The 27,825-nt window shown below is 55.0% G+C and overlaps 2 pseudogenes; both read right to left on the minus strand.

Annotated features, from left to right (window-relative positions):
* Window positions 1–4,753: 4,753 nt before the first annotated feature.
* On the minus strand, window positions 4,754–26,235 carry LOC114684825 (annotated as a pseudogene).
* LOC114684812 lies at window positions 26,235–27,825 on the minus strand (annotated as a pseudogene).

The following is a 27,825-nucleotide window of genomic DNA, read 5'->3' on the forward strand; positions in this document are numbered from 1 at the left end:
CTCACACATACAAAGGCTGCACACACGTATACACAGCATCACCCAGAGAGTGGAGACAATGCAGACATCAGACGAACCAACGCATGAACACAATGTGACTCACCTGTGTGTGAGATACTATCAGGTCACGATAAAAGAAACGAGTCGGGCACCCGTCCTGGGTGTCACAGAGGCGCCGTGAACCGTCGATGCCAAGTCAAAGAAGTGGTCACAGAGGGCCACAGACGGCAGCTGCACTCATAGGAAATATGTAGACCAGACCCCCACAGTCGTGACGGAGCTGGCGGGGCAGGAACTGAGGTGCAGGGGTGGCAGGGACTGCTGAGGGCCATGGATTTCCATCTCACGGGCAGGGCATGTTCTTAGGTGAGATTTCGAGGAGCACTGCTCACAGCCAGGGAGCTGGACAGGTGGCTCAGCAGTTAAGAGCACTCGCTGATCCTGCAGAGGACCAGGGCTCACTTCCCCGTGCGCACGCACGCGCACACACACACACACACACACACACACACACACACACACGGCAGCTCACAACCACCCATCACTCCTGTTCCAGGGCATGGGATGTCTCATGGCCTCTGTGGGCATCAGACACACCCACAGAGTACAGACATACATGCAGGCAAATACTAGGCGGGCATGCAGATCTCTGTGAGTTCGAGGCCAGGTTTCTCTCTTTTTCATTCTTTTTCTTTTCTTCCTTCCTTTTTCCCTTCCTTCCTTCCTTCCTTCCTTTTTCTTTTTTTTTTTTAAGACAAAGTCTCACTCTGTAGCCCTAGCTGGCCTCAAACTCACAGAGATCCACCTGCCTCTGCCTCCTAAGTACTGAGATTAAAGGTGTGCCACCACCACCACCACCATCCCCCAACTTTCTTTTTAATAGCAACTGCCCACTACCATGCCTCTTGCAGGAAAGAAGGTCAAAATTCACAGCCTAGTGCCTGTGTGGAGAGACAAAAGGCCCAGCGTTCTTCTCATAGGTAAGCTTTTGTTGTTTTGTCTGTCTGTCTGTCTGAGTCAGTCTTGTGTAAGCCAGGCCGACTTCAGACTTCCTGTGTAGCCAAGGATGACCTTCAACTCTTAATCCTCCTGCCTCCATCTCCTTAGAGCCGAGCTTACAGGCACACACCACTACACCCACTTTAGGCAGTGCCGGGGATTGAACCCAGGGCCTTGTGCATGCCAGGCAAAACTCTACCACCTGAGCTGCAGCCCCAGCCCAGCCCTGAGTAACAAATTATAACTAGATGTGCTAAGACTCAGGCTGTGATTTGACAGGTCTTGGAGGTTTGTTCCTGAGCAACTTCCAGAGAGCTGAATGCTGGGCGCTCCTTGCCACGCTTCAGGGTGTAAGCGATGTGAGGTTATAGTGCGGGTCTAAGTTTTCTCTACCGGCCGTCACAGCCCAGGTGGATAATGACAGATCCTCATTTGCTTGATGTGTATACGGTGTGTTGGTGTGTGTGTGTGTGTATGGTGTGTGTATGGTGTGTTGTGTGTGTGTATGTGTGTGTTGGTGGGTGTGTGTGTATGGCGGTGTGTGGGTAGGTCTAATGGAGTTCGGAGTTTGGGGTTTATCTGCACCCGCCGAGCTTGCTCACCCTATGCAGCTACTGTTGGCTGGCAAGCGGACCCGGAGCTCAGCTGTCCCCGCGGAGGTGTCGAGGGTCAGGGCCAGCAGCGGGTGGAGTTGGCTCCCCCTCCTGGCTGTGGGCCCCGGGGCCAGATGTTTGGGCTTAGCTGCCGGGCCAGGCAGGATAGAATGGCTGAGTAATTAGGTACCCGCTTGTTTGGGGCTGGCCGAAGGTAGCGGGTGGGGAGACCTCGGGCTAGAACGCCCATCTCACACCCACACACCTCTGCTTCGCGGAGGAGCCAAAGGCCGCGCCTCAGGCTGGGCCCTCCGGCACTTTCGGAGAGATGACTCCCAGTTAGGGCCCACCTGATCCCACCCAGGGATAGAGGCCACGGTTTCTTCCAAGCTGGGGTACTGCTCTGTGACACCCCAACGAGCCAGGACAGGAAGGAGAAGCAGCAGAAGCCCTACCCTCCCGAGGTTAGCTGTCAGTAGTTATTTAAGTCTCCGGCTTAATGAGATCGGGGACCAGAGAGTTCCCTGCATGTGCCTTTGCCTGTTGGCGGATCAGAGTGTCCATCTATCAAGACCCCCGGACATATCCTCTTCCCTGCCCAAACCCAGTAACTGGACCCTGCTGGCCTTTGTAGGGGAGCAGGGGCGCCAAGCTCCATCACCTTCTGACCTCTGAGCCGTGATCTGGGAAGAGGAGGAGGGACCATTTTCCTGGCCAGGATTGCAGGGGTCAGAAACTGGAGTGCGGAGGGGATGGGGCGGGTGAGGTGGTGTCTTCCAAGCTAGCCCTCGGTTTACAGACCAGCAAGGGTAGGTTCAGACATAGGAAGGGACCTGCTCGGGTCACTAAGACAGGGAAGTCGTGAACGTCCTCATCTGGAACCCAGGACAAGGTCAAAGCAGGGGCATGTCCATCGTTCTTCCGGGGTTGGGTCCCAGTTCTACCGTGTGCATTTGGTGATGAGCTAGACTGCTCTGAGTCCTTTCTGTGACGCAGATCAAGGTTTCCTCCCTTGCAGGACTATAGCGTGGATGGCAGGGCATTTATCTAGAGTCCAAGCTCCGAGAGGTGGTACAAGCCTGTAATCCCAGGACTCGGGAGATAGAGAGGCGATCAGGAGTTCAAAATTCAGCTACAGAGCTTGACGCCAGTCTGGACTGCATGACTCTCTGTCTCTGTCTCTATCTCTGTCTGTCTGTCTGTCTCTCTCTCTCTCTCTCTCTCTCTCTCTCTCTCTCTCTCACACACACACACACACACACACACACACACACACACAACACAACACGGTTAGGCACAGAGAGGCATAGTTAGATAGTCTGGGATCACTTTTCCATTAACTCATTCACCTTACGGGGACATATGGGGAGGTAGAGGACAACTTATGGTAATTGGTTCTCTCCTTCCGTTATTTAGGTTCCAAGGGATCAAACTCGGATCACCCAGGCTTACATAGCAAGTGTCATCTCACTAGCCCTGGGCTCGCTCTGGTAAGAAGGCATCTATCACATACCATCTCTACCCATACATGAACTGAGTCATTGGTAACCTCACCCCTTGATGTGATTAATACTCCCATTTTACAGATGAGAAAGCTGAGGCTGTGAGAAAGAAACAAAAAACCCCAGAGGTGTACGGGCTGCCCGCAGCCAAGCCTGGACTCAAGTCCGGGTGATCTGATGCAGCCACGTAATACTATCTTAAGAGCAAGGTCCCCGAGCTGGGAATGAAGTTCAGTTGGTAGAATGCTTGCCCAGCATGCATGAAACCCTAGGCTCAGTAATGCACAGAATCAGGTGTGGTGTTGCACATCTGTAATCCCAGCACCCCGGAGGTACAGGCAAGAGGGTCAGGAGCTCAAGGGCATCTGCGACATGCTGAACCAAAGGTCAGATTGGGCTACCCGCATGAACCCTTCTCTCAGGAGGGTCTGGAGTAGACAGGCTTGGGTTGCCATGGGGCACAAAATGGGGACAGCAGGCCAGTCACTCATCTCCTGTGCACTGAGCCTAAGCACCCTCAGAAACACAATGTCACCATCCAGTCATCTCCACATGCCCATGAGGCATGCACTATTATTATCCCCATTTATGGGTGGGAAACGGAGACTAAGAGGCCCGGGAGCTGGCTCGGGACAGCCCCTAGCAAGGGCTCCTCCCCGGCGTCCGGGCTGCGAGTGCATCTCCTCATCTGCTGAGCTGTGGTAACAGTACCCTCCCCAGCCAGCGTTAACGGAGATGGAATGACAGCCGGCTGCGGAAACCGGCAGTTCTCAAGCCCATCGGGTTGCCTTTCCCAGGGGTTGCCCGAGACCGTCCCGCACACCAGGTATTTGCATTTACTGTTCACAACCATAGCAAATTAGTTACAAGGTAGAAAGGAAAATACTGTTATGGTTGGGGGTCACCACAACATGAGGAACTGTATGCAGGGGTTGCAGCAGCGTTGGGGAGGCCGAAAACCGCGCAAACAGTGTTGACACAGACGCACGGTAAGTGCCAGTCCCTGTGACGGCAACGCTATCCTGCCCATTGGGACTTACGGGCCGTGTGCTCTGTTCTTAAAGCTGGGCTCACCGCGGCTAAGACAACTTCCTGCCTGCACGGATTCATCACTGTCAGGACTCACCATGATCACCACAAGCACGATCAAGGTCATCACCAGCATGGCTAGTGTATCAATGCCATCGCCATGTCTGCATTATTAACGTCATCACTCATCGTCACCTCCCATCACCACCGTCCTCATCACCCATCACTACCATCCTCAGGCTCACATCATCATCAACCCCTTCACCGTCACCGCCTGATATCATCAATACCATCATCATATTATCACCACCATCCCCACAGTCATATTACCTTCACATCATTACCGTCATGGTGACCTTCACAACCCCCACAGTCATATGATTGATTACCTTCACATCATCACCGTCATGGTGACCTCCACAATTAATGCCCATCCTCACCACCAACACACTCACGGCCACTAACATCGCACCAATGACCATCGGCATCACCTTTATTACCAACACCATCACCACCGCGACCATCATCATAAGCACCATGGTGTCACCCCCGCCCGCCATTATCACTGTCAACGCCACCATCACCCACCACTCACCCCATCATCACGTCGCTACAATTATTGCCTTCACGTTCGGCATCATCACCGTCACCATTACCGTAGCATGTGTGGCGTTGACAAGTTAGGGTCAACATTGTGACTCTGTCCCTCCAGGGTCCCCCTCCCCCAGTAACAACACCCACGCTCTGTTGGTAGAATACTTTGGTTTTCTCGTGTTTGTTGAGAGGATCTCTAGCACCCCGAGTTTCAGAGTGGGTCACACGTCTCCCCTCAGAGGCCTCTCCTCCTCCGTGGTGGTGGGGGTGGTGGGCACAGGCGTGCTGGGGGGCCAGGCCACCTCTGCTAGTCTCTTCACAGTCTCACTCAGCTGCCCCAGGCCCTGAGCGGCCTCCACCAACTGGACTAGGCCCAGCCCCAGGACTCGCCGGTCCCGCCGGTCTTCTTCCAGGACCTGCGTCAGCCTCTGCAGCCGGTCACCCACCTCCCTCACCGCGGCCACCAGCTCCACCAAGGCAGGTGGCTCGCAGGCCATGACCCTTACCGGTGGTTCTGGGGACACACATGGCCCAAGGGGACCTGGGTTGGGATAAGGGCTTGGCCCTTGAGTGAGGTGGTCAGGGGGAGGTTGGTCCATGGGTGGGCCATGGAGGAGAGGTGAAGGTCGGAGGGTCACGGTGGGGTCTGAAGTTGAGTGTGAGGTCTGGATAGGTGGAGAGGTTAATTTGGGGCTCTGGTCCCGGGGGGTTTGGAGACCTCCGTGGACAGTGGGTCCGTGCTTGGGGCTGGAGAGGCCTGGAGGGGTCAGACTCGGGGGCTGGAGAGGGCTCCGGGTTCTGCATCGGGGATGTGGCCGTGGGACGGGCTCCCCCAAGGTCAGCTCTGGGGGAGGCTAGGCTTGGGTTCTGGAGGGCGAGAGGGAAATTCTGTCTCCAGGGAGGGTGGGAGGGAGTTTGTGGGCGTGGCAGGGGCTGAGGAAAATATGGGGGTTGGTGGGAGATTGGGGGGGGCAGTGGGGTGAGGGGGTCCTGGGAAGCTGAGGGACTGCGGTATGTTGAGGGTTATGGTGGGTTTCAGGGTGGTGGGTTCAGGGGTGGTGGGTTCGGGGTGGTGGTGAGTTCAGGGTGGTGGTGGGGTGAGGGGTGGTGGGGGGTTCAGGGCGGTGGTGGGTTCAGAGTAGTGGGTTCAGGGGTGGTGGGGGTTCAGGGGTGGTGTGGGGTGAGGGTTTCAGGGTGGTGGTGGTTCAGGTGGTGAGGGGTGGGGGTTCAGGGGGTGGTGGTAGGGTTGGGGTGGCGGGTTCAGGGACGGGTGGTGAGTTCAGGGTTGGTGGGGGTTCAGGGGCGGTGGTTCGGGACGGTGGTGGGTTCAGGGGTGGTGGGTTCAGGGGCGGTGGTGGGTTCAGGGCGTGGTGGGTTCAGGGGCGGTGTGGTAGGGTGAGGGTTGTGAATGGCTTTGGGGGGGTCCTGGGGCTCACGGGGAGGTCTGAGGAGTCAGAACCCCCCGGGTCTACTTTGGGTGTTGTGCCCAAGTCTGGGGTTGCGTCGGATTCTGGAGACAGCTCTGAGGTAGGGGGGAGGCTGGTCACTTCTGAGAGCGCAGAGGAGTCCGAGGTTAGCCCTGTAGGGGAGGCGGGTGCGGGGCTGCGGGAGTGCTCTGGGATGGGAGCTGGAGGCAAACTGGCCCAGAACCTGGTGGAGTCGGAGCCGGGCAGAGAGGGCGCCGGGGTGGGTGGGGGTGTCTGGGAGGGTCTGTGGGCCTCCCCGCTTGGAGGCCGAGGCAGGGATGAGCTGGGGCCAGGAGCCAGAGGTCGGCCGTGAGCCAGGAGCTGGGGACGAGGTGGCGGGCGCTGTCCTGGCCGAGGTGGGCCGCGGCAGCCGGCGCTCAGGCTTTGGCTTCCTTGGGGAACCTGGAGGAGAAGGAAAGCGGGGCGCCGATCGGTCTGAGGTCAGTTTGCCCCACCCACCGCGTCCCGGAACGCCCCTTGAGGAGCGGCCCAATGGGAAGGCAGCGATCTTCGTGACATCATGGGTCACCGGCAGACTTCACCAGGCCCTAGTGCCCCCCTCGTCTCCGCCTGTGGGGTTCCTGCCGCCACCTGGTGGCCTCTGAGGGAAGGTACGTGGATGCAAGGAGGGGAGAATTCCGGAGGGCATGAGGAAAAGTCCCGGGGACCAGAATGAATGGACAGCCTTTGGGGTGCAGAAATACGGTGAGATCGCTAGTGAACACCCACGGTGAGACTATGCAGTAATTAACTTCACGGTCGGTTGGCTGCGTTTGGATTCACCTAGGGAACGCAGCTCTGGACGTGTCTGTGTGGGCGTTTCCAGAGAGATTTTACCGAACAGGGAAGAACCACCCTGATTATCCCATGGGCTGGGGTCCTAGACTAAATAAAAAGAAGTGACCTTCGTTAGGTGTGGTGGCGCACGCCTTTAACCCCAGCTCTCGGGAGGCGGAGGCAGGCGAACTCTCTATGAGTTCGAGGCCAGCCTGGTCCACATAGTGAGTTCCAAGACAGCCTACAGTTACATAGTGAGAGCCTGCCTTGAAATAAACCAACCCAAAGGATGTGAGTGAAGTACCCAAATTTATCTCTCTGCTCTGTGGCTGCAGGTGCAACGTGACCAGCTGCCCCATGCACCCGCTGCCCTGACGTTGGCGGACTATACCTTCACACTGTGAGCTGAAGTAAAGCCGCCTGTAAGTGGTTTTTTTTTTTTTTAGGGGGCGGGAGCAGGCAATGAAAAATGTAACAATTACACCCTGTCTCAAAAACATCATCATTTTCTGATTTGCGCAGTGATTTGCACAGTCTAGATCCATTGACGTCTGGTCCGTGTGACTTTGCTGCGGGAATAGCTCAAGAAACTGGGGGCTGTTCAGCGCCATCCCTGGCCCCTGCCCACTAAGCCCGATGGAATACTAGGGATGTGGTGAATGCAGGGGCACTTACCCAGTATGCGCAGAGCCCTGGGTTTGGTAAAGGACCACAAAGAAAAATATCAGATGCCGGAGTCGGCAGACTCAGGAGGCAAGAGTGGTTGGCACAAAGCCTGGCAGTTTGGCTTTGGTCCCCAGGCTGTCCCTCCCAATAATCAAATAAATGTAAATAAGGAAATAAAAGTTGGGGGACGCACGCCTTCAATCCAGCACTCGGGAGGCAGAGGCGAGCGGATCTCTGTGAGTTCAAGGCAGCCTGGTCTACAGAGTGAGAATCCAGGACAGCCAGGACTGTTACACAGAGAAACCTTGTCTCAAAAAAGAAATACAAATTATCATTGGGTAGATGCCTTGCCCCTGGTCATGGCACCCCAAATGCCTTTAGAATCACTGTGTGCTGCTTAGAACAATCCCCTCAGGTAAGCTCCAAATAATGACGCTTGTTGAAGGCTGTCCTGCTGTTGGGTCTGAGGTAAGGATTGGGTTACCCCTGGGAACCCAGAGCCATCTCCCGCACCCCACACACAAGGTCCGCAGGCCTCACCTGTGTCTGCACGGCTCTCTCGGAGCCGGAAAGGGGTGGCCTGGGCTCTTGCCGGTGCCTCTGGTGACAGCGGGTCTGGGTTGGCTTGTGGTGGGGGTCCCTTTGTGGAGGTGCGACAGACCCCTGCGCGCAGGCGTATCCCACGTCCAGGAGAGCTCATAACGACCCTGGTCATCTGCAGGTGTGTGAGGAAGAGGGCTGAGTCCTTCCTGCCACCTTCAGCCCCCTGGCAATTTACCACAGCAGGGGCTAACCTGTCACTCAGCCCCCTCAACAACCTACGTCACCTCGGCCACCAGTCAGCATGCTCATGGCTACTAGAAGCAGAAGCTGATGAAATGACCTCATAAAGGAAATAGAGGTATTACTTCCATTCCCCCGAGGCCCCCGACCTTGGGTACAAACCCTCATCATAACTGAACTATCATATACTGTCCCAAACCGTCTTTTTTTTTTTCTTGAGCCATAGCATGCACATACACACATGCACACAGACACAAGCACAAATAAATAAATAAATTAAATAAATAAATAAGTGGATGAATAGAAATAATCAATAAAAAGAAAAAGCAGATTCCCCAGTTTTATAAATCCTTGGACTATAGAAACATTTCCAGGCTGGAGTGAACAAGAAAAAATAAAGACATAGTTAAGGCCAGAGAGAGACGGCGCTGCTGTCTTTGAAGAAGGAAGGGGCCGTGTCTGGAAAAGTCAAGAGGGCGATTCTCCTTCGGGGACCTGCCCTGCCAAAACTGATCTTGGCTCAGTGAGACCCATGCATTCTCACCTGCAGAAGATCAAGAAAGCGTGTGTTTAAGGCACTGGACCTGTGATGTCATAACGGCCAGAGAGATAAATGTAGGTGCTTCTTGGAGCTTAAAGTCTATCCTTGTTTGGGCAGGAGAAACCACTCAGTGGCTAAGAGCATCCATTTCTATGCAGAGGACCCGAGTTAGGCTCCCAGAACACAATTCAGACAGTTCACAACTGTCTGTAACTCCAGCTTCAGATGCGGCACTGCTGTGTGTGTGTGTGTGTGTGTGTGTGTGTGTGTGTACAAATAAACTAAATTTTTTTGAGACAGGGTCTCTGTACATATCTCTGGCTATTCTGGAACTTGTTATATAGACCAGGTTTAGCTTCAAACTCACAGAGATCCACCTACCTCTGCCTCTGGAGTGCTAGGATTAAAGGTGTGCCATCACCATCTAGTCATAAAAATAAAGCTTTTTATGTTTCTTTGTTTGTTTTCCAAGACAATGTTTCTCTGTGTAGCTCTGGCTGCCCTGGAACTCACTGTGTAGATCAGGCTGGCCTCACATTCAGAGATCCACCTGCCTCTGCCTCATGAGTGCTGGGATCAAAGGCATGTGCCATACCATCTGGACATAAAATAAATCTTAAAAATAAAAAATCCTAGCCCTGTGACTCTGCAAGTTTTTTTTTCCCAAAGAAAGGCCTTCGGTCCTCTTTCTGGGCCAGTGAGGAGATGGCCCACTGGGTAAAGGTACTTGCTGTGTACCTGACGACCTGAGTTGGATCCCCAGAACTCCTACGGTGGAAGTAGAAAACCAGCTCATGCAAGTTGTCCTCTGCTCTCCACATGTGACATGGCACACACACATATGAATGAATTAAAAACCGATTCCCTTCCTGCTGGCCTCTGCTGGTGGATAATATCACATTTCTAGAAGGTTTCTCTTGATTTCTCTACTACAACCAATCATTCCAACCTTGGGATCCTGCACCTGTGGGTCATTGTAATATAACACTCTACCAACAGTGTTTTCCATTCTAGGTGAGTTCATGGGCATCCTGCACATCGGAATGGGACATGTAGTCACACAACTCGCTCCAGTCCCTGTGGCGTCTAGACTGGAGTCCGCCGATGAGTCAGGTGCCAGACTTGCGCTTTGAGTGACCGCACACATCACCCCAACCCAACGTTGGTGCCTGCCTGCATCCTACCACTGGGAGGGAGTTCAAGGCTTGCCTGGACAATGTAGTTGACATCCAAGCCAGCTGGGGCTGTGGAATAAGATGGTCTCAAAAGCAAGCCAAGAGCTGGGAGATAGAATCTCCGTTTGTAAAGCGCTTGCTTTGCAAACACAAGGAACTGAGTGTGATCCTCAGAGCACACGTTTAAAGAAAATAAAAAGCTGGGCATGCTGGCCTCTTAAAATCCCAGCACTGGGGAAACAGAGACAGAGGATCTCCCAGGCGTATCAGCCACCAGGCTGGCCTCACTGACCAGCTCCAGGCCACCATCTTGGCCAAACACCCCCTGCCTTCTCCTAAGTCTTGCTACACGGAACTGTCCCGAGAGTTCCCTTGCACCGTTTGTAATTCTGCATTTGTTTCCCCGTGGAAAAGATCCCCCTGCCTCAGGATTCGCCGCCTCCACAGTGGCGGGTGCCTCGCATGTGATCAATTCCACCACGAGAGGGCGCTGAAGGGCAGGGAAACGGCCCCGATTGTGCAGAACAAAGGTTCTGGAACTCCGGCCACACCTGATCGAGGACCAGGGTCTCTAGGAGATCATTTCCGGCTCCAGCATCCCAATACCAACCCTAACACCAGCATGAGATACTGCCGGGTCCAAGTCACAAGTCCCTGAGCCCGCTCCCTGGCTAGACTCTACAGGTGGCCAGGCTGGATCCTGGGGACCAGTCAAAACGCGCCGCCCCCTGTGATGTAATGAGGTGCGAGGCAGAGGAGCGGGTCCCTGCCCAGCCAGGCCTGACTGCGCACGCCGGGCTGGGGAAAGAATGATCCTCCCAGCAGCGACAGGCAGAGAGATACACAGCAGAGGCCGTGATTGCTCCCAGTCAAAGTGGAGAGAGTGAAGACAGAGGAAAACAGCGGGGTGCGGAAGGGAGCGGGTGGGGCAGAAATAGTGTCGCACAGGGAGAGACAGAGAAAGAAAGGATGGAGGCCAGTGGAAGGAAAATCAGAAAGCGTGACTCGGAACACGACAGGAGCGGGCCGGAAAGAGATGGGGTACATGTGGTGCCCCGTGCCTGCAATCCAGCATTTGAGAGGAAGGGTGCAGACAGGGAATCACGGACAGCCTCAGCTACATAGTGAATCCCAGCCTGGGCTATCAAAGAGCTTATCAAGAAAGAAAGAAGAGTGAGGGAGGAAGTGGAGGAAGGAAGGAAGGAGAGAAAATGGGGCGGGACACGCATGCACATACATACACAACGTAGTGAGATTTTTTTAAAAGAAAAAAGTGAGGGCCGGGCGGTTGGTGGCGCACGCCTTTAATCCCAGCACTCGGGGAGCAGCAAGCCAGGCGGATCTCTGTGAGTTTCAAGGCCAGCCTGGGCTACCAAGTGAGTTCCAGGAAAGGCGCAAAGCTACACAGAGAAACCCTGTCTCGAAAAAAAAAAAATTAAAAAAAAAAAATAAAAAAAAAAGAAAAAGTGAGGTGCTGGAGAGATGGCTCAGCGGTTAAGAGCACTGGCTGCTCTTCCAGAGGACCTGAGTTCAATTCCCAGCACCCACATGGTGGCTCACAGCCACTGTAATGAGATCGGCGCCCTCTTGGCTGAAGACATACATGCAGACAGAACACTGTATACATAATAAATAAATAAATCTTTTTAAGGAAAGGAAGACACAAAAAGAAAGAAAGTGAGAGGAGAGGCTGGAGAGATGGTTCAGCGGTTACGAGCTCACACGGTGGCTCACAACCATCTCTAACTCCCGTTCCAGGAGCTCTGGCGCCCTCTTCTGGCCTCTGGGGGATTGTATGCACATGGTGCACAGATAAGGATTTGGGCAAAAACACCCACACCCATACAATAATAAATAAAACAAAAAATTTAAAGAGTGGACGGAATGCAGAATTTTAAAGGAAACTGAGAAAGAAAATACAAGATACCACATGGGGGTGTGGGTGGAGAACAGCTCTAGAGATGAGGAAGGGGAGAAGGTGGAAATGGAATCAATCGGGGAGAAAGACACCAGGAGAGGAAAAAGAAAACGGAGTCGAAAGTGCAGATAATAAAGTCAAGGAGTTGATAAGGGAAGGGATGTGAGCAACGGCGTGTGCAGGAGAGAGAGAGAGCGTCCGTGGGGCCGCAGGAAGTGCCCCGAGGAAGACAGCTGGGTAGGAGGTGTCCAGAGAACACCCTGGGTGCAGCTCGAGATCTCCGTGTGGGCAGCCAAGAGGGAAGGACACAGGCTATAGCGAGACAGAAGCCATGGTGCAGTAGAGGGACAGATAGCTGCAGAGTGAGATGTTGACCTGCTGGGCAGGAGGCAGAACCCGGGCCCCAGGGATCCCTGCCCGGGTCTGAGATCAGCTGACAAGGACCGAGTGTGGCCTGCCAGCTCACTTTCCCAGTAGCTGGGGTAGGAAGCGTGTGCTGACCGGGTAACCCTGAGCTGGGGGTTCTGGGTCATTCCCAGAGATGCTCCGGCCTGAGGGGGTCAGGCTGGTGTGTCACGGGCACTTCCTGGTCCCTCAGGACTTGCTGGTACCCTCTGATCTCTCAGACCCCCAAGCTGTCTCTCTGCGCTCTGGAGGAGATGAATACTGTCCAATCAAGGACGGAACACATTCAGGATGTCTGGGTGGATCCAGGGAAAGCCTGCAGGGCCGAGGGGCCCTGGGTCAGCTCAGTTAGAAGGATCTGGATGGCTGGCCATGGTGGCACCCATTTGTAATGCCAACACTTGGGAGGGGAGACAAGAGGACCAGGAGCTCAGGGCAAACCTCGGCTACATAGCAAGTTCAAGGCCAGTCTGGGCATACATGATATATCATCTCAAAAAACAAACCAGGTAGGCCACCTGGCAAAAGTACCTGCTGCCAAGCTTATCAACCCGAGTTTGATTGCTGGGACCCCCCTCCTGGAGGGAGAGCTCGGCAAATGCACCCACACAAGTTCCCGGTCAAGCCCCTCACCTGTGTCCGTAAGCCTCTGTGTTGCTGAAGAGGGGACTTCCGGGTTCCTAGTGGTAGCCCAGGAGAGAGTCTGTCCAGGCCATGCTGCCACAGTGGTCCCTTTGCTCAGGTCCTCTCCTGAAGTGGGGTCCCAAGTCCAGGAGGGGTAATCATCGTCATCTGGGTAGCCTGGGGAGAGCATGTGTCCCTTTCTGTTATCCGAGGTTCTTACCACTGTACTTCCCTTCCGGAGTCTCCTTCGGGAGCCCTGCCGGGCGCCCCCACCCTGACCCCCCTCCGGCCAGGTCACCCCGGGCCACTCTGACCCCCTCCCTCAGCCTCCCTCCCTGTTCCCCGGTACCGGTGCAGGTGAGCACCACGTCTTCCTCGTGGTCACAATTGTGCTTCCCCCACGCGCCCGAGGGGCAGTCGCTCAGGGAGGTCTCACTCCCCTTACAGCCCATGTCGTCCAACCAGATGGGCCCGGTCCCAGGGCCGTAGTGGGTTTTGCCTACTCGGGCCGGACCTTTCCACAGCCCAGCTCCCAGCAGGCGACTGTGGCGTCCCGGAGGTCCCAGCTGTCGTCACAGACCGTCCCCCACCGCCCAGCATGCCACACCTCCAGCGGCCAGCACACCTGTTGGGCCCATCGGCCAGGCGGACCCGGAAGGGACCTGGGGGGTGTGGGGGAGCCCTCGGGTTAGGAGGTAAGGGGAACTGCCTCGCTGCGGTTTCCCGACCCCTTTGAGCCTCCGCCACTCACCCGATGGTACAGGGTCTCCAGCAGATGGGGAGGGGGCTGGATCCTGGGATGACTCCAGAGAACCTTCTGGGCTCTCACCAGACGGCTCCAAGGAGGCCTGAGGGATTTGTGTGATGGTGCCTCAGAGGTCACTTCTTGGTGCCTTGAATAGACAGTGATGCTACAGCCTCCGAGGTCCACTCCCAGGGGACCCTGGGAGTCGCCTTTATAGTGGTGTGTGACGTCTGTCTGTGGGGAGCCTCCGTGGTCAGTCTTTTGGGTGACTCAGAGGTACGTGGGGTTAGATTAGCGTGCTTGGGGTGCCTGGACCCTGGAGCGTTTAGTAGGTGGTATCCCAGGGGGTTGGGTGGTTGGTCTTTTTGCATTTTTAGGCACCCACTTCTTAGTACTCTTACGCTTTCGCTTTCCCAGGAGCCTTTGTGGTTTTCTCTAGCACACTGGAGGTGAGGCTGGCAGAGGCCTTGGTGGCCAGCTCTCCTGGAAGCCAGGCATCCTGATCTCTACCCAGCCCAGGGAGCCAGCTCCAACTGAAGGGGTCTGAGATGGTATCCAGGCCAGGGTCCCTAGGATGCCGGGAGGAAGAAAGAGAAGACATAGAAACCATGATGGTGGACTCAGGGAACCCTCCCACCACCACTAACCCATATCCTCCCCACTAACCCATCATATCCTCAGCCCACTTTTCACTTTAAAAAAAAAAAAAAAAAAAAAGGAGGGAGGGGGTGCTGGACTGGAGAGAGGACTCAGTGGTTAAGAGCACTTACTGCTCTTCCAGAAGATCTGGGTTTGAGTCTTAGCACCCCACACGGTGGCTCACAACTGTCTGTAACTCCAGTCTCAGAGAATCTGATGCCCTTCTTCAGGTTTCTAAGGGTTCCAGGCACACCCATGTTGCACAGATGTACTTGCAGGCAAAATACTGGTGTGTGTGTGTGTGTGTGGTGTGTGTGTGTGTGTGTGTGTGTGTCAAGACAGGGTTTCTCTGTGTAGCCCTGGCTGTCCTGGAACTCGCTCTGTAGAGCAGGCTGGCCTCGAACTCACAGAGATCCGCCTGGCTCTGCCTCCCGAGTGCTGGGATTAAAGGCGTGCGCCACTGCCCAGCTAGCAATCTGTATTAACTGTATTTGTTCCCTGACAGCTGCAAGCATGTCTGCAATGAACGACTCTCTCCATCCACTCTCATCCCTAACAACACCCCTGCTCCCTGCCCGCCTCTCTCCCCCGTACACAGCTTTGGGTTGTGTTGTTGTGATCCATTTGGTTCCATCAAAGGCCATCTGTGTTACCACTGGACTAGGACTGCCATGAGAGCCTGGTGTGCAGATTAAAAACTACCTGGAGATGCTACCTCACCCCAGTCGAATGACCGTCATCAAGAAAAAACAGTGGCAGCAGATGCTGGTGAGGATGCGGGGAAACGGAAGCCTTATTCACTACTGGTGGGAGTGCAGAGAGGTGCAGGCGCTGTGGAAAATTAGCGCGGAGAGCCCACAAAAAGCTGGAAATGAGGGGAGGGATAGCTCGGCAGGAAGAGCATGTGCTGCTCCTGCCAAAGATCCGAGTTCCATTCCCAGCACCCACGTCAGCAGGCTGACAGCCACCAGCAGGTATGTGGCGCCTCCGGCCTTTGAGAGCATGGCACTTGTGTGTGCAAACCTACACATAAACACATACGCATGATTAAAAGTAATGAAATCAATACCTTTTCAAGGCAAGGAATGGAGCTACTTATGACAGCTAGTCCCGTCCCAGGCATGAACCCTAAGGCAGTGGTTCTCAGCCTTCCTGGTGCTGGGATGCTTTAATACAGTTTCTCATGTTGTGGTGACGCCCAACCATAAAATTGTTTTCGTTGCTACTTTATAACTGTGATTTTGCTGCTGTTATGAGTCATAACGTAAATATCTGATATTTCCAATGGTCTTAGGCGACCCTGTGCATGGATCATTAGACCCCCAACAGGGTCTGAACCCACAGATTGAGAACCATTGCCCTAAGGACTTCATATCTTACTCTTCGAGACAGGGGTCCACTAAGTTGCCCAGGCTGGCCTTGAACTAGAGATCCTCCTATCTCAGACTCTCCAGTAGCTGGGATTATAGTCTTCCCCTTCAAGCCTGGCTTTTTCCCCCTGAAGATTTATTTTTATTTGATGTGAGTGGTTTGCCTGCATGCATATCTGTGCACCATGTGTGCTCAATGCCTGTGGAGGCCAGAATAGGGCATCAGACTCCCCCAGAACTGGAGTTAGAGGGCTGTCACCTGGAATCAACCCTGGGTCCTCTACAAAAGCAGCCTGTGCTCTTAACCATTTATCTGTTTTTGTTGTTGTTGTTGTTTTTATAACAGTGTTCTACTAGTCCAGGCTAGCCTTAAACTCTTAAGAATCCTCTTGCCTTAGCCTTTCAAATGCAGATACTACAGGCATGCCCTACTACCCCTGGCTTTTCTTCCATATTCGTCAGCCTCAAGAGAGGCTCAATGGGGCTGGAGAGATGGCTCAGAGGTTAAGAGCACTTCCTGAGGTCCTGAGTTCAATTCCCAGCATGGTGGCTCACAACCATCTGTAATGAGATCTGGTGCCCTCTTCTGCCTGCAGCATACATATATAATAAATAAAATCAACGCCTTTATCCACTCGGGAGCAGAGCCAGGCGGATCTCTGTGAGTTCGAGGCCAGCCTGGGCTACCAAGTGAGTTCCACGCAAAGCTACACAGAGAAACCCCCTGTCTCGAAAAACCAAAATAAATAAATAAATAAATAAATAATAAATAAATCTTTAAGAGAGAGAGAGAGAGAGAGAGAGAGAGAGAGAGAGAGAGAGAGAAGCTCGAAGTCTACCAGGCCATGTCCCTGGTCTCGATCCTTCTGTGGCTCTCCCAGAAGAGAGAGGGGCAGATCTGACTCTGGTCTTTGAGTCACCATTATCTATGGCCTATCTTTCTGGTTAGGCCACACAGGCAGTCTAGGATGAGCCATGCCCAACACAAGCTTGGGTACTTTGCCCCTGGCTCCAGGAAGATGACTTCTAAGCCCTTGGAATGTTCTTGCCTGTAAGAAATTCCTTGTGTGTATGTTGAGGGTGGGCTGGGCTGGAAGATGGCTCAAAGGTGAAGAGCCCTGGCTGCTCTCCCAGAGGACCCGGGTTCAATTCCCAGCACCCCACGGCAGCTCACACCTGGCTGTAACTCCAGTTCTAGCGGACCTGACACCCTCACACAGACACACATGCAGGCAAAACACCAGTGCACACAAAAATAAATCATCTTCTTTACAAAAACTAAGAAATTCTTTGAGTGTTTGGGGACTTTTGCCATGTTAGTCTACAATGACAATGTGACTTCTGAACAGTTACACCTTCAGCCACATCTATGGGGTCAAGCCCCTCCAGACAACGCTAGACATCGAGCTAAGACAACCTGTCTTACTGGCCATTCTTGCAGCTTGTCACACCCATTTGCTGGGAGAATTCAGTACTGTCCACCCACCCCAATGGGAACTCATACCTGCAGTCCGCTCCATGTACCCTTTCCCTCGGCTGAACTTACCCTGCACCTTCACTCTGGTGAAGCCTGGCCCTGAGCTGACGGCCTCTCTCTTCCTGAGAGTCCTCTCATGGACTGAACCTCAGTGGTCTTACAGACCCCCAAACTCCACCTTGTCACACTGGTTTGCAACAGCTCGTTTGTGTTCCTCTTTCCCTCCACGGGGCACGAGCTTCTCAAAGACCCATAACACATTCATTCCATTCTGTGCACCCAGCTCCTAGCTCAGGGTCTCGCACTGGAGTTGGAGACTAGGCTCCCAAAAATGGGGGAAATGCACGGCCCACGTTGATGTTTAACTAGCTCTTATTTTGGCCAGACTCAGGTGATTTGAATGAGCTTATATGAGCCAATACCCACTACAGGGCTCGGGCTTAGTAAGCACTCGGTCAAGTTACCGACACCCCGGTCTCCATCCCTTCCTCTAGAGCCAGACGACGGCTAGTGTGTCCTCACCGGTGCAGGTAACCCCGACATCCTCATTGTGGGCGCAGTTGTGTTTCCCCCAGGCGGCAGCAGGGCATTCTGAGAGCGAAGCCTCGGTCCCCACACAGCCCACGTCATCCAGCCAGATGGGGCCGGCGCCCCAGCCGAAGCGGCCTGCTGCAGGGTCTGGTTGCCGAGGCCCCCGCAGCCCAGCTCCGGCAGACCACCGCCGAGTCTCTCATGTCCCAGCTGTCGTCACAAACCGTCCCCCAGCGTCCGTCATGCCATACCTCCAGCCGGCCAGAGCACCTGCTGGGTCCAGCCACCAGGCGCAACTGGGGGACCCTAGAATAGGGGAGAGGGGAAAAAAAGCCAAGAGTTAGGGTCAGAAACCGTCTGGCGCCGGGCGGTGGTGACGCACGCCTTTAATCCCAGCACTCGGAGCAGAGCCAGGCGGATCTCTGTGAGTTCAAGTCCAGCCTGGGCTACAGAGTGAGATCCAGGAAAGGCGCAAAGCTACGCAGAGAAACGCTGTCTCAAAAAAACCAAAAAAAAAAAAAAAAGAAAAGAAAAGAAAAGAAAGAAAGAAAGCCCGTCTGGCACTCTTCATCTGCCTGCATTCTGCCTTCCTTTCCAAATGTCCATCTATCCACTGTCTAGGCTTTTCCTCATGAATCCCTCCATCCAGAGAGCAGATGTGCTCAAGTCTCCTCTGCACTGGCCACAAAGCCAGGCCTAGCTGGCTGGCTCCTCGGAAAGCTAAATATAGAACTGCCGTATGATATAGAAATTTCACTGTTAGGAATGGACCCAAAAAAATATTGAAAGGGCGGGGGGGGGGGGGGCTGGAGAGATGGCTCAGAGGTTAAGATCACTGCTTGCTCTTCAAAGGTCCTGAGTCCAATTCCCAGCAACCACATGGTGGCTCACAACCATCTGTAATGAGATCTGGTGCCCTCTTCTGGCCTGCAGAGATACGTGCAGACAGAACACTGTATACATAATAAATAAATCTTAAAAAAATTATATAAATATATATTGAAAGGGGACTGGCAAGATGGCTCAGTTGCTGGGCAGTGGTGGCGCACGCCTTTAATCCAGCAGAGGGAGGCGATCTCTGTGAGTTCAAGGCCAGCCTGGGCTACAGAGTGAGTTCCAGGACAGGCTCCAAAGCTCCACTGAGAAACCCTGTCTCAAAAAAAAAAAAAAAAAAAAAAAAAAAAAAAAACTCAGTGGGCAAGGGTACCTGCCACAAGCCTGACAACCCTGAGAGTTTGCTCTCTGGACCCCCACATGGCAGAAAAAGAGTTATCTGACCCCCATGTGTATATCACGACACCTGTGCATGCACACAAGAGATGAACGTAACTTTAAAAAATGGAAAGACTGTGCTAACATACACTTGTGTACATGGCTGTCTATACTGGTCACAGTAACTCAAAGGTGTCTCTTAGTGTATGGACAAGTTTAAACAGAAGAAGATGATCTTTGCGATGCACTTTGGAATGCACATTGCAGCTCAGGCTGGCCTCAAACTCAATCCTCCTGCCTCAGCCTCTCAAGTGCTGGAATTGCAGGAGTACACTGCCATACCCATTGAACCAAGGGAATTACTTTACTTTCTTAGGGTTTTTAATATTACATCCATTTATTCACTTATTGGTGTGTGTGTGTTGTGTGTGTGTGTGTGTGTGTGTGTGGTGTGTGTGAGCGTGTGCAGCAGGGTGTGCATATGCGACCATGTACACACGAGGGTCAGAGGAAAGTTTGTGAGAATCAGTGTCCTCTCCCCACAACGAGTCCTGGGCTGAAATTCAAGTTGTCGGGCTTGGGAGCCAGCATCTCCACCCACGGAACCATCTTTCTGGTCCCAAGGGATGCTTGTGTGAATGGATGGATGTGTGTGTGTCCATGGGGAGTGCGTGTTACATTCATGCAGAAGCCAGTGGTTGACATCATTCTCCAAGTTGGTTTTTTTGTTGTTGTTTGTTTTTTTGTTTTGTTGTTTTGTTGTTTTTTTGAGGCAGGGTCTCTCACTGAATCCGAGGCCCCAGTACACACCTCCCCCCGACAAAATAATTCTCAAGCTGTGCAGTCACTTGGAGCAAAGCCAGACATTGTGATGGTCCCGCCACAGGGCACGAGAACCCAGAAGCTTAGATGGCAGACTCATCCTCATCCTTCTGCCCTGCTCAGGACCCAGCTACAGAAGGTGGAACTCTTTGCGCAAACACAACTCTGGATTTTAGGATATCAGCAGAACATAAAAACAAGTACCTTGGCCTAGGCGGTGGTGGTACACGCCTTTAATTCCAGCAATCGGAACCCAGCTACAGAAGCGGAATCTCTGCGCAAACACAACTCTGGATTTTAGATTCAGAAGAACATTAAAACAGTACTTGCCTAGGCCGTGGTGGCACACGCATTTAATCCCAGCAGGGAGCAGAGGCAAGGGATCTCTGAGTATAGATACACCTCTCAGTTTCTCCCCGAGTCTAGCAGAGCGAGATCTGCCCACAAGACGAGAGAACCCTGTTCTCGAAAAAAAACAAACAAAAACAACACACCTACACAACAACACACACCACACAACCCAATGCTTGGCTGGTTAGAGTAGCACTGCCTAAGACTCCTGCTCACTAGGTCCCTAGAGTTCAATTCCCAGCAACCACATAATGGCTTCACAACCATCTGTAATGAGATCTGGTGCCCTCTTCTGGCCTGCAGGCATACATGCAGACATAGACACTGGTATACATACGATAAGTATAAAATTTTTTTTTTAAAAAACAAACACAAAAAAGCAAGCCTTTGTCCTTCTGAGCAGGGGCATAGGCTACCTTTCTTTTGTGAGAAGTCCGTGGGACGAGTCTCACAGCCAGGGCCAGAAGAGTGCACTACCAGCTTCGGGCCCAGGCCTCTGGGGGGACAGTGGGAGCGCAGGGGAGAGTCCCAGCTGCCTGCCGGAGGGGTCCAGGCCCACGGAGTAGACAGAAGCCCGGTGTTGTGGAGGGGTGTTGCTGACTCCACCCTTGGGTAAGCTTAGTGGCTTCCACTAACACGAGAGGAGCATGCAGCCGAGGCAGGTGAAAAGGAACTTAGAACCTTGACCTCAAGGCTGCCTCCTACCCAGAGGAGGCCCAGGGCTTCCACGTCCCTGACCTGCAGCAAGAAAGTGGGTGGGATAGGAGGGGTAGAGAGCAGGAAATGGAGGGAGTCTGGAGGTTGAGGGAGAAGGGGGGAGCACTCCTAAGCGGGTAAGATTGGCTTGGGCTAGGAGCGAAGGGAAGTAGGTAGCTTCACCCCATCAAACACAGAGCAATATCCAGTGTCCCTTATGGGAGACCAAGTCACACCTGAGTATATTCCTTGGAACCAAGGTTTCACATAGAATATAAGAGATGGGGAGAGGGAAATCCGTCCAGGAAGGAAGCATGAGCAGGGACCACTTCTTCCCGCCGCACTCAGTGACCACACAACCCACGGCTCACCTTCCCACTGATGTCCCTCATAGGCCCTCACCATCACACACGGCCCAGCATCTCCGATGGTGACAGTCATGGTTGGCCCCAGGGCCTCGCGGGGCAGAATCGCAAGGATGTCTCGCTTTCTCCCACACATCTGAGATCATCCACGGACGATGGGTCCAGCCCCTCCCCAAAGAAGGCGCCCCCTGGTGCGGCCATGCATCGCGCCCCCACAGCGCCAGCTCCCTCCTGCAAGCCACAGCAGCATCCCGAGGTCCCAAGCGTCGTCCACACGGATTAATCCCCAGCACGCCCACCGGTGCCAAACCGTCCAGGCGGCCATCGCAGCCGTGGGCACCATCAGGTCCTGGGTGCACCGGGAGGGTTCAGGAGGTCAGGTGGAGACAGGGTGACAAGAAGTTAGGGCGAGATGAAGGAGCTGCACGTGAGTTATTACAGACCAAGAAAGAGCACTAGGACCGGGTTTTTGCAAGGACTGGGTTAAACACTGTGAGAGTCTGGGATGGGTGAGCAGATACCGGTAGAGACCAATTATACGGGTGTTAGGCACCGTGCAACAGCCAAGAACATGGGGGGGAGGGATGGGACGGGCAGCAGAAGGAGGACAGTGAATGGAGAAGGGAGCCCCCAAAGTGCCCTTCCATGGCCCCGCTGAGGCTTGGCCGCTAAGCCCAGCTTCTTCCTGCCTCTAAACCTATTTCTCCATGACGAATGTGTTAGAGTGTGAGATTAGATTTGCGGCCTTTTACCCCTTCCTAGGGGGGGAGGACTAGGATCTGAGAACTAGAGCGGAGGGGTAGTCAGCTCCCCGCCCCCAGTCGCCCCCCCCGTACCACCATCAGACCAGACACCGGCATCCTCAGTATGGTCACAGTATACTTCTCGGCCCCAGGGGCTTCTGGGGCAGCCCGGAGAGCCTTGCTCTCCTCTCCTCCACACCCTTCACGTTCATCAATCCACACGGTCCTGGAACCAGACGTAGAGCCCTCTGGCACGCGCCATGGGCGGCCAGCGCCCCTCCCCACAGCCCCAGCTCCCGACAAGCCACAGCTGCATCTCGGAGGTCCCATCCATCATCACACACACGTGCCCAGAGTCCCCAGCCGTCCACCGAGTTTCGCCAGACAGGCGCGTCCGGCGAATCCGTGGGACCTTGAGACCAAGGCAGGCAGGCTCTTATGGGGGACAGGAAGGAGACGTAAGAGGCTATGCCAACGTCAACGTCTGGGGAGAGCGGAGGCCGCGAAAGGGCCGTGGACTGAGGTTTTGTCTGTCCCACTGGCTCATTCAGAAGAAGAACTGTCACTGCTCACTGGACCCGGACCCCTGGGTCTCACAGATCAGTTAGAGGAGGGTGGGCAGCCCTGACTGAGCAGAACGAGAGGTCTGGATCTCTCATTTTGGCTGGGCCTAGGATCTCACGGCACCAGTATAGGAGACAGGAAGAAGATTTGGAGGAGACTCACCTTGGCGGGGAGCTCCATGTGTCAGTACAGGGGCCTCGGTGGACTTGGCCATGTTCGGGTTGGCTGGGGATTCTTCTTGCGAGGGCCATTCTGTGGGAGACTTGCTGCTGGTTGGGGAGCTGGGAAGTGGCACGTACAAGGAAGTCAGGCTTGAACTGTTCACCCTTTCCGACTCTAGGCATCTGTCTAGGGATCCCTTGCTGAGAGTCTGAAGGACTGGAGGATTCCCGGTAATGAAGGACACTCGCTGGCAGGAAACATCGGTAGCAAGATGACCTCCCCCCCATCGCTGAAACAGACACTGTGGCGCAGGATGGGACACCTTTAGTCTTTTGGTGCTCACCATGAGTCACAGGGGAGCTCCTCTGAGCTAGGGCTCAGCTCCCCGGGCAGTGGCAGCCACGGATCCCCATCCAGTTAGGATCTGTCGAATCTTCTCGTGGAGTTAGCTGCACGCATGACCTTGCGGGAGAGGACCAGAGTTATAAGACATGATGGTATCAGAATAGAGGGACGGCAGCGGCGTCACGCCCTTTAATCCAGCCCAGGAGGCAGAGCCAGGCGGGTCTCTGTGTAGTTCAAGGCCAGCCTGAGCTACAGAGGGAGATCAGGACCGGCAACAAAACAACACAGAGAAAACACCTTGTCTTGGGGAAAAAAAAGAAGCAAGAGAGAGAGGAGGAGGAGAGAGGTCACTTACACTTGATCCTTTGGTCACTTGACAACTCTGGATGCTTGAATTCTGGGACTCAGAAATAAGTGATTGTAAGCTCGGTTTCTAGGAGGTGGGGAGGAACCTGGTCTTATGGGGATAGGGATTAGGCATTCCTCTCACTTCTAGACGGTCACAAATCTATACAAGAACTATGGACTTGGGTTTTCTGGGGTTTCTGAGGAATTTGAGTCTCTTTACCTACACAGACGACGCCTGCGTCCTCCTCATGATGAGAGCAGATATGGGCCTTCAGCCCCGTGGGGAGGAGCAGGTACCACTGCCCCTGGCCTTGCCGAGCAGGCCAGCTCACTGAGCCACGGGGCCCGGTGCCCTCCCGAAGAAGGCACCCCCGGGCGGCCAGCGCCCCTCCGCAGCCCGCACGCGGCCCAGGCATCCCGGCAGGGGTCCACATCCGTCACACACACACCTGCCCCAGCGCCCGCTGTACCAGACTTCCAGGCGTCCCGCACAGCTGTGGGGACCATCAGCCAGGCGTAGTCGCTCTGAGGGGGCGAAGGAAACACCGTGACCCAGACAGAAGCCCTGGGGCCTGGGGGCCAGGGAGCTGCCTTGCAAGGTGCCATCTACCCTGGAGGCAGGACCTGGACCCAGACTCCTGGGTACAATGAGAGGAGCGTCTCGGAGATATTGGGGGCTGTGTGGAAAGTCAGAGTGGAATCAGGGGAGCAGGGGCCCGTGGGAGAGTGGCGGGAGGCTTGGAGCTGGGTGAGGCCAAGTGGAGAGTCGGGACACTTACCAACAGCCTGGGTCCCCACCAGAAATGCTGCAGAGGGGGTCGGAGGAACAGAGTGGAGGTGAATTAGGGGGAGGGGTCCTCTCCCCAGCGCACGCTCCCGCTTAAGTTTCGGTGAGAAACATCCACTCACATACTGATTCCCACACCTCTGAGTCAGAAACCCCACGCTGGAATGGACTTTGGGTGGAGGCTGGGATAAGTTGCAGGTCCCTGGGGCGGGTGGGGCCCAGATGCCTGACCCCTGAAGACAGGGCTGGGGACCAGACTTGAATGGTGGATTGATACCCTGCAGTGTGAATGCAGGGTAACAAAGGGTAGGTCACTTGGGTTGCTAGGCAGGACCGCGCAAAAGGCTGGGTCCCTGAGGGATTAGAGGGGCCGGCCAGATGTCAGGATAGTCCAGAGCACCAGAACCAGAAGAGGCTCCCTGAAGCCTGCGTCCCTAAACTGGACAAGCTGAAGGGTCAGAGTGAAAGTCCAGGTCCCTAAGGTACCCCTCCCCCAAAGGGAATGGGTCACTCACAAGGAGGCAGGCCAAGCCCTCTCATGTTGGCAGAGTCCAGGGCAGGGGTTGGGGTGAAGGGGAAGGAGGGGAGGAGAGAGGAGAGAGGCAGCCAGAGAGAACGGGAGGGAGGGAGGGAGGTGGCCGCCGGGCCGGCCGCCGGAGGCGCCCTGGACAGCTAGGAGCAGGCTGGGCTGAAGGCTTTGCCAGGAGGGAGCTGCTGCAGGGAGGCAGCAGGGGACAGGAGGGGAGGGGCTGGCCGCAGCTGAGGCTGCAGGGGGGCGGGGGGGCGGGGGCAGGCAGAAGGGAGGTGTTCAAGTGCAGACACCACACTGGAGAAGGCGCCAGCCAGGCTCCAGAGGGCACGTGCTCAGAGATGCTTATGGGGATGGCAGCCCTGGGAAGGACAGGCCTGGGTGTCTGGGGGACAGGGCTGAGGGCACACCCTCCTGCTCTCCTTTGTTCTCCAAGCCAAGGAGTGCAGCTGGGAGTGGACAGATTTGGGGGGGAATCCTGCAGTAGCAAGAAGGCCCGCAGCCAGACACCAGGAGGGACTTACTACTATATTAAGAAAAGAAACTGAAACAAAAAAAAGAACAAACAAACAAAAAACAAAAACCCTATCTCCACTGGACACCACTCTGTTAAATCTGGATGGGAAGTTTCTAGTCCCCATCTGAGGAAGGAGTGTCTAAACTTACCAGTGCCCAGAACAAAGGTATGGAGGGCAGAGACCAAGGGGTCAAGGCTTCTTCTGTCTGGAGGGGTGCACACACACACACACACACACACACACACACACACACACACGCCACCCCAGGCAGCTGTGGGGGGAAAACTGTGGTAATGGGAGCATGACTCAGAAGGCCTGGCAGGGACCGGGCGGCCGCCGCTGTGAGCTCACTGCTTCTTCTCCCAGCGAAGTGCACCTCCCCTTCCTAGCAATTAATGTCAACTTGGAGAGGAGGAGCCAGACGGAAGGGGGGGTCTGGGGGAGCAGCTGGGAAAGGCATCAGAAAGGAGACAGGCGCACAGAAGTCTCGGGCTTTATTAACAAACTGTAAAAACAGATGGGCTTGGAGACTGTGCTCCAGCCCACCCACTCCCCAAAGATCTGCCCACTTTGGGGGTACACTGTCTCCCCAAATATCCCTTCCAGACCTAAACACACACAGTGGGGACTTTGTAGATCCAGAACCAGAGAGGGTTTTTTTGTTTGTTTGTTTGTTTCTTTTGTTTTGTTTTTTTTGTTTTTTTTGGGGGGGGGTTGTTGTTGTTCTCAGTGCATACAGACTAGGGGCAAGGAGTGGACAGGGTGACCTCTAGGTCCCAGAGTCCCCACTGCACTGGCAGGTCCACCGCGGGCCTGAGTCCATCAGCCTCAGCGCCTGCCTCACCGTCAGCCCAGCAGACTGGGTAGACACTGAGGGAGGGACGTAAAGTGCCTGGCACACAGTGGGCGCTCTTAGGTGCTGGTTCTGCATCCATCTCCCAGTGGGCACGGTCTACCATCACAGATCTTTGCTGAATTCTCTCACCAGCATATAGCCCATGCAGCCCAGCCTCCCTCTGCCTGGTAGCCACAGGCCTCAGTAACCCTGCCACGCCCCAAGCAGCCACGGCCACTGGGACCACGAGCCGGGCCGGGGTTCCCCCATACTCCCAGCCCAGGCTCGAGCTCGGGATTCAGCAAAGGCCAGCAGCCTCCTGCCCACGCCCCTGCGACGATGCCATCGAGAGACCGAGAGGCGGGTGACTCGGGCTCCGTCCCCCACGTTGGCACCAGGGGCCAGAGCCAGGACTCCACACACATCGCCTGAGCCCCGGACAGCCACCCAGGGGCCCCCCAGGCCGCCGGGAGGAGGCAGAGAACCCCACCGGGCTCGCAGGCCCAGCTTCACAGCAGCCACAGCCAGAAACACGGGCAGCAGGAGGGCCAGGGCGAAGGAGGCCAGGACGAAGCGCAAGCCGCTGCTGGCTGCGGCCAGGAGGAGAAGGCTGGCGGCGAGTCAGAGCGTGGAGGGCCACACGGTTTTCTGTGTCTTTTACACCAGCCTGTGGGTGGGAGCAGGGACCCAGCCATTCATCACATTGGAACTCCCAAGGAAGGGTTCCCACGTGGGAAGAGAAGCCAGCTGTTGGGGTAGTTCCAGTCTGACCCACTGGGTGTGAAGGGCTGAGTGAATGAATGAGGTCTGGATGGATGGATGGATGGATGGATGGATGGATGGAGGGAGGGGAGGGAGGAGGGGGAGGAGGGAGGGAGGGAGGGAGAGCCCGGGGCCAGTGAGTCTGGAGGGCATGCTAGGGTAAAGCACCAGATAGGGAAATTGAGGCCGTGAGCTCTTCGCAGGAGGGTCTGGAGGATGAGAGCACCTCTCGTTTGGGGGCTGGTAAGTGGGGCCGACTGGCGGAACCCTGAACATCCAGCCCCCACACCCTTCCAGCGCTTAAAATAATAATAATAATAACAGATGAGGGGTAAGTAGGGAGAAGGAACTAGAGAGAAGGGACCAATTAAAAAACAGCCGAGGCCGAAAATATTCCCCTTTGGAGGTCCCCGGGAGCGCAGGCAGGTGGGCGGGGGCAGGTGAACCCACTTTGATTGTCCCTAAGCAGCTGCGCATGCTCACTGGTGCCCTGCCGGCTCTCACCTTCAGCATCTCCAGCACCAGAGGCTTCTCATCTTCCCTCATCTCCCGCACTGACAGGTGGTTGGGGGCCATGGTAGCCCCCAGGCCGCCGCCCCCCAAGAAGGGAGCTGGCGTCGTGCACCTGCTGAAGACAATTAGGTCTGTGTTAGGTGGGCACCTGAGTCTCAGAGCTCTGGGAGAAATGGGCTGCAACATTTCCCAGATCACCAAAGGACGCTGGAGCACCGCCAAGGAGGGTTGCCACAGTGTCAGGTCAGGAGCCCCCACACCCAGCGGGGCTCAAAGCCTCCCCGAACCGTCCCCCACTCCGGGGAAGGCATTCAGCGATCTGTCTGTAAACTCGCTCCCTCCCCACACTGCAGGAGCCCTGCAGTGGGTCTCCATCCTGCATAGCAGGAGCAAGGGCCCTGCAAGCACCTCCACAGGGTTGCTCGAATCCCTTGACAGC

The sequence above is a fragment of the Peromyscus leucopus genome, unplaced genomic scaffold (assembly GCF_004664715.2).
Source record: "Peromyscus leucopus breed LL Stock unplaced genomic scaffold, UCI_PerLeu_2.1 scaffold_1055, whole genome shotgun sequence".
Classification (NCBI taxonomy): Eukaryota; Metazoa; Chordata; class Mammalia; order Rodentia; family Cricetidae; genus Peromyscus; species Peromyscus leucopus.